The following is a 7,842-nucleotide window of genomic DNA, read 5'->3' on the forward strand; positions in this document are numbered from 1 at the left end:
AATCGTTGGTCACACGGAAGCTCAAATAAGCAAACCAAAAAAAAAAGGAGAAAAAGAAAGTTTGAACCCCCCCCCCCCCCAAAAAAAAGCAAAAATACACACACACACAAACTGATTGTCGTGACACCAGATAACTTGTTTCTTCTTAACAATGAACAGGGACTATATATTGCTAGCTGCATGTGTACATAAATTGAGTCCAGCGTACGCTAAAACAATCGCAGTAAGTACGGCGTACGTTTTAATTGTTTTATTGAGTCCCGCAAAACTTTGTATCTGCGTACGTCTTAACATAGAACATATATTTTTTCTGCGTACGGTAGAACATGAACATGTACCGCGTACGCTCTAAAAAACAACCCCGAATCCTGCGTACGAAAAGTGGGGCTATACCCAAATACATGTACGTGTTTCCTGAATAAACCAGCGATGAGAGCATTCAACAGATTTAATCAAATGAGGCATGCATGTTTAAAAATTCAAACATATAACATTGAAATAACAAACATGCAAGTATTATATTTAATAAAAACTGGCATTGTCAAGACTGTCATCCTAATTGCTGTCCTGTAAAGATCGTTAATTGCCCACAAGTGTGGTAAAATGAGGTGCTCCAAAAGGTAGGAACATGCAGACTGTGTGGTCGAAATTGCCCGAATGTGTGACCGAAATTGACCGATCGTTGATCGAATTTAGCCGAAATTAGATCTCGGCATCTATTGCTCTTTTACCGTTACTACTTGGTAGATGAAGGTAAAACGCAGAGAAGTATGCATGTAAAGTAAAGCGTCTTTCCGACGCAATTTGGTCATTATAATTCGAACATGTCAACTCTACAGAAGCCATCTCTAAAAACGCACAATTGACTATTGATCGAAATAACCCGAATTTCCCCTACTTAAATTACATCCATGCTCAAATTCACATCCGTAAAAATCAAATAACTGATGTTTTGTCTGATTTCTCCACATTTTTGGAACAATTTGAAATTGACCAATGCTTACTATTCATTTTGTAAGAAATTAATGCCTCGGACATATTTTGATTGCTAATTTTTAAAATTGACTTTTTGTGGACATGCGACATGCAGCCGGTTTCTGTACATTTTACTTTTGTTCCGGGGATACATCATCATGAAACTGTTCTCGGCTGACTACTTTGTTCATAGCGTTAAATACAAGCGGATTCCAGTTTACATCACCTGTTGATATATAATAGTACCGTTTTATGTATATTCAGATATATTTAGCTATGTTGAAAGACGTGCATAATGGCAAATAAAAAATATACAAATTATTTAGTCTCTAAGAAAACTTGTAAGATTTCCACTGCTTTTGTTTTAAATGAGTGCAATTTGGATACTGTGACGTTTATAAAGCTATATATTGACAATTCACTTGCAAGTCCAACATATATAGGAGATTGACTTCTCTGTACTAAGTACACTTGAGTATAGATTTCTCTTTAAGCATTGACTATTGGTGCTTATTGGAGATTAGTCGTAATATCCATCAATGTATGTTTGCACTATACCTTATAGTTAAATGTGAGGGTGTTTTCTTTGGTTTTTTTTTATTTTGTAGAGATTTTTCTCCATAACTTCAAGGCACGAACTCCTTAAACCTTCTGTTTATTTACTAGTCAAAACAAACTTACCTGGTGCACTTGAGTCAATGTCAACATAATATTAATTGAATTATAATATGTTGTTGTTATTTTGGTGGGTGTGTTTCTTCCTTGTTTTTTTGTTATTACATGTCTATTGTCTAGATTGCATTGCATATGTTATTGTTTATAATGATATTGTTTATGTACTATATGCCCTCCTGAGGCCCTAATTTGGTGAATAAAAATATTCTATTCTATTCTATACCAAAACGGCACTTCAGGCGCGGATCCAGAGCTTAAAGCGGGGGGTTTAGAAGCATTTTTGAATGTTTTCAATAATTGGCACACTTTTCGTTCATCCGTCATATGGTTACCCAAAATTGAATTTTTAGATTAGTTTAATTATTTAATTCCAGATAAAAATACTTCAATAAATGAAAAACGGCAAACATTGAATGTACAAAGTTATCCTTAAAAGTCTATTGTTGATAATTTCATCCTGATGTTATAGGCTCTAGCATACTGATCGATCACTGCACTATTGACAATTTCCGTGCTGATATGAATATGCATTAAAGCAAGGCCATTGAGTCTCTCGCTTGTCATGGTTGATTGCAAATAGGTCTTTAAGAGTTGAAAGAGCTGAAACTCTTGTAATTCTCTTAATAAGGCTGTTTGGTGGTATTCTGTGTTTCCGTGAAATTTACATTCACCATTTACCTTTACCAAATTCTGTGTCCGAGGTTGTGGTCAGTAGCGAACAAAACGCAAAAATTTGCAGTAAATTCCGTCGGTGAAGTTAAATAGACAATCCATGGATAATAGTGCAGCCACGCATATTTGAATCATCTTTTAAACCCGAACATTTCTCGTTTAGGAAAAGGAAAAAAAAATATGATAAGTGGATGCCAGTTTTCAATTAGAATGCTATACATATCAGCACTAGGTCGAGATGTGGAAATAAAGTTTGCAATATCCTTAGATTCAGAAGGTTTTGCATCAGTTGCAGAATTTAAAAAAAAATAATAAAACAAATCTTATGGATATTATAGAGTGAGAAAGTATTTTTCTTCAAATCAAGCTATCAGAAAACGTCGTTTTAATTATTAAACCAACAAAGTAATAAAATATAGGATAGCAGCCTTGGATTGTCTAACTTAAATTCTTTGATCCTCTAATTATTTCCACCAGGCCAATGTAATTGTAACAGCCACTATGTTCCGTCAGTTACTTTGTTCCTGCGGAACTTTTCAACTAGTTATTTCGTTCCGATGGAACTTTCCAACTAGTTGTTTTATTCCGAGTGCAGTCGAAAAGTTCCGGAAAAAAGTAGCTAGTTGAAAAGTCCCGGAACAATGTAGCTAGTTGAATAGTTCTGACGGAACAGCACAACTAGTTACATCGTTCCGAATATACCATATTTCGTCTTTTTTGTAGAAAGAGGAGGAAGAATGAGTATCAGTATATATAAGAGCAAATCATTAATTTACAAGAATACCCAACGCACTGAAAGGGGTTTCTTTGGGGACAAATATGCAACATTTAAGTTGCATTTCATAGCTCACATAAAACGGAATAAGTTGCATTATCATGCAAATTTAGTATTCATAGTACCCTCAAGAGAGGGAAGAATATCCCCCTCCTCATGTGGTTCTTTGCATCAATTCTCCAAATGGAACTTTGTGACTGGTTGATAAGTTCCGTTGGAACTTTTGGGCTAGTTTGTTAGTTCCGGTTTTGACTTATTTGCCAAAGAGGAACTTTGTGGCTAGTTGATAAGTTCCATTTGACTTTTGTAATCAGTATCTTGGTTTCCCTTTGAAAGGTTCAAATATAATATGTTGCGCTTTTACTTTGCATCAATTCTCCAAATGGAACTTTCTGCCTGGTTGATAAGTTCCGTTGGAACTTTTGGGCTAGTTTGTTAGTTCCGGTTTTGACTAATTTGGCAAAAAGGAACTTTCTAACTAGTTGATATGTTCCGTTGGAACTTTTCAATTAGTCACTTTGTTCCGGTGGAACTTTTAAACCAGAGGAAGAACAAAGTAACTAGTTAATAAGTTCCTCCGGAACTTTTCGGCTAGTTAGTTCTTTCCGCCCGGAACTTTCCAATATTCAATTTTTAAAAAAGAGAACATTAAAAAAAGAAATGTTTAAGTGATTGCATGTACATGTATGCTTTTTGCTCACAAAAATATTTCAAGATTTTCAAGCGGGGGGGGGGGGGTGCCCGACCCCCCCCCCCCCCAAACCCCCCTTAATCCGCTAATGCACTTATACAAATCCTAAGCAATCAGAGGTCTTTTAAAGACACAAATGTCTGGCTTTGGAAAGGGATAAATCAATCGTGCATTTAAAAAAAAAACACTCTACTGAGTTCTGACATAGAGCTTTCTGAAAATTCCATCATGCTTTAACTTTTTATTGACAGCTTATTTGTTATGTTTGGTGGAAGTGTTTATCAAGACAGTCAGAATTCACATGGAAACCATCTTTGCTCCATTTCTCGTTTTCTTTATACACTTATACACGGGCTTCTCAAAAATAATGGCAAACGCTAGCTTTTTATCTTTACGTTCTCCTACATAAATGATATTTTTACTTATTGCGAACCAAATGAAAGTTTTCCACAGAGTCGTCTGCTCTTGACCAAGGTATTTAAACTTTTGTCTATTCTGTTGTCCTATTGAATAAATACAATAGCTATTGTTCTCTGTGTAGTTTTTTCACTGGGACCTTTAAATTTCTTCTAGGAGAAATCTATTACTCATTGATTAATTTACCTGACCAAAAAATTATCTTCTTTTTTGGGGGAAATAGTTGTATAAACTCGCATAAACTGCATGCAATATTGTTTTTAATCAATCTCAATAATATGTTTTCAATCTGTTCAATATAAACACTGATTTAATTATAAAAAGTTTATTTCTGACAAAATTTTAAGTATTGTTCCAATGAATTTGCATGTTTTTGTTGTTGTTCAGTTATAGAATACATTTATCAAGACCTTAATTTAAACACAATAATTTTTAAGATTTTATTTGTCAAACACACAATATAAAAAATTTGTTCAGAAATCAACTTTTTAATTTTTGAATCAGTGTTTATATTGAAACTATTAAAAATAAATTATTGATATCATGCAGTTATTTTGAGTCCTTATTTAGTATTTGAACATGTATTTTCATTTTTGACAGTTCAATTTTTTGTTCGGGTAAATTAATCAGTGAGTGATAGATTTCTCTTGGAAGAAATTTAAAGGTCCCATCAAATAAACTTCACAGAGAATAATAGCTATTTTATTTTTTAGATGTGACAAAAGAACTTACAAAAGTTTTAATCGACAGGTAACTTGCAGGTGAATCTGTGGAAAGTATCATTGGGTTCGCAATAATAATTCAAAGTTTGTTAATAATATCTGTTTAAATGCAGATGTACAGAAATTGTAAAGGAATCTATATTGTTAACATGTAAAGAAAGGGGACCATTAAAGGGGAGGAAAGAAATATTTCTAGACCGTTGTTAATATCACATTGTAATGAGAGAAAAACATACAAAGTACTGAAAATTTTTCATAAATTAAGAAACACTGCTGACACATTCCGTATGATGAGTGTTAAACATGACATGACCCGAGAGATAATACCAAAAAAACTCAGGACGTTAACCAAAGAAGAACAAGAAAATGACAAGTCTGATTATTTTCTATTCTGGTCAGGGGCATGATAAGAGAAGAGGCATATTTAAAAAATAAAAACAAAAAAGCAAGAGAAGAATCAAAAGCCAGTAGGGTAAAAGGGGCCCCAAGTAGAAAAGGTCAATGACATTCACAATATACATTATGTAAATAGGTTTAACGTTTTGTTTCACAAATTAATTACTTTCACATTAACGAAACTACATGAACTTACAATGAGAATTGCCATATCAAAAGTTAAACAAAAAACACTTACACGAGTCATTCAATTCAGAGAATTAAGTATTAATGATTACGAGAATTTGTCAAGAAACATTAGCAAAGACTCCAGGTGGGACTTTAAGGAATCACTCACCATTATCATGTTCTTTTAAAGACTGAAACTATGATTAGAAGAGAACCCTTTTCTGTGTGGTAGATGAAAAGGTATTCATTGGCTCAATCTAGAGGAGTCCAACCGGGACAGATAATAACTTTGAGCAAATAAACTCATAATAGATACCAGATTAAAATTTTGTACGCCAGACGCGCGTTTCGTCTACAAGACTCATCAGTGACGCTCGAATAAAAAAATAATTAAAAGGCCAAGTAAAGAACGATGTTGAAGAGTATTGAGGACTCAAAATTCCCAAAAGTTTTGCCAAATACCAACTGTGCCATTTATTTTACAAATTTGCTTATCTAAAATTCTCACAATTGATATTATTTGCAATGGAGACTTAGATTTCCCGCTTATTGATTGGAATACATTAAGCACAAAAAGTAATGAAGAGAGTAAATAATTTTAAATTTATTGAAACGGTAAGATATTGTTTCCTTGACAAACCCTACCCGTGGAAGGGATCGGATAAACCAATTGTTATAGACGGAGTAGTAAGTAGCGAGGAATGCAAAACACACAAAGTATCGAAAGCCAAGCTTAATCTTAACCCGTCATTAGGCAAACGTGACTATTTGGTAATCATTAAAGAAGAGCGCAAAATTAAATCTATTTCTGACATCCAAATGAAAATAAGGTACAGATATGATTAAGGGGATTACACAATACTAGCCAAACTATTAGATATTAACTGGGATGATCAATTAAACGATTGCAAAAATTTTGCTGAAAAACAGTAGTGCGAATAAAAATATTTTTCAGAAATCAATTGAGACAATACCGAAGAAAATCATTAATCCAAAAGGGAAAAGAAAAAAAAGCAAGATCCAAAATATACTATTGCACTTGATAGAAAGCCACTATCAAAGATTTAATGGAAAGAAAAGTTATGAACACGATATACGAACACAAGACCAAGTAGGGACATTAACAAGGAAAATAATATGTCAATTAGAGAAAACAAATCATTTTTTTTTTAAAGTATGCCATATCAAAGACAAAGACTAAATCCGATATACCATACCTACTCAAAGATGAAAATAAAAAAGGCTCTACTTTATATATACAGACAAAGAAAAGGCAAATGCATTTGCACACTTTTTCACGTTTGTTTTCGCAGTCGAAGGAGATTCAGAAATGCCGAATATGGTCACTTAGGTCTTCTTAGACCGACAGTAAAACCCTTGCCAAAGTGGGGCGTCTGTTTGGCTCTGCGGGATGTATAAGTTCGCAGCCCCATCTACAGTCAGAATGGGGACGTGAGATCACCCCCAGTTTTTTGCGGGGTTCGTGTTGCTCAGTCTTTAGTTTTCTATGTTGTGTTTTGTGTACTTTTGTTTGTCTGTTTGTTTTGTCCTTTTCATTTTTAGCCATTGCGTTTTCTGTTTATTTTCGACTTATGAGTTTGAATGTTCCTTTATTATCTTTCGCCTATCTTTTAAAACCTATGCCTTGTGTAGAGACAGTGCCACTCTTTGCACGTTAAGAACCATTGCAACAACTCTTGGAGGGATCCGTTCCAAGGATCAATTTCTGTCCCTATGTAATATACCCTCATTTTCCAGTGGCAGTTCAAATTTCCCCGACCTTCATCCCGGACGGCTCTATTACAGAACCTATACCTATTGCATTTATTGTTAATTTGTTTTCGTCCTGAACATGCATGCAAATTATTTGCCAAAGGACGTTAGGCAACCAACAATCAACCAATCTTTTATTTATACTAGTAGTTCAATGAAATAGATAAGATCTAAATAAAACACGCGTTTTAAATTACTTAATGATAATTCAATCATTTGAAACTAAAGAATAGTATCTAGCATTTTTTCGTGTTCATACAAATTTCCTACTCCACTAGCTGCACCAGTCGTGTTACTCGTAACAGAATTCGGTGATAGTCATAACGACGAAAGAAGGACGGCATTGCGGCGACAACACATGAAAGATCATGAAACAAATAAAAAGAATATTTGTTAGCAATTTGAAGAGATTTTGCGGTACAATTGACATGCAGTTATATAAAGATGTAAAACACTATATTTAGTTATCTTACAGCAAGGAAAATTCGAATCTTATACTTTTTTGGAAATTTCAAAAAACATAAAGCAGAGCTATCATTGTCAATGATTTATACTTAAATAAGTGCATGTGTTTGTAA

This window comes from Mytilus californianus, unplaced genomic scaffold (genome assembly GCF_021869535.1).
Source record: "Mytilus californianus isolate M0D057914Y unplaced genomic scaffold, xbMytCali1.0.p SCAF_4, whole genome shotgun sequence".
Classification (NCBI taxonomy): Eukaryota; Metazoa; Mollusca; class Bivalvia; order Mytilida; family Mytilidae; genus Mytilus; species Mytilus californianus.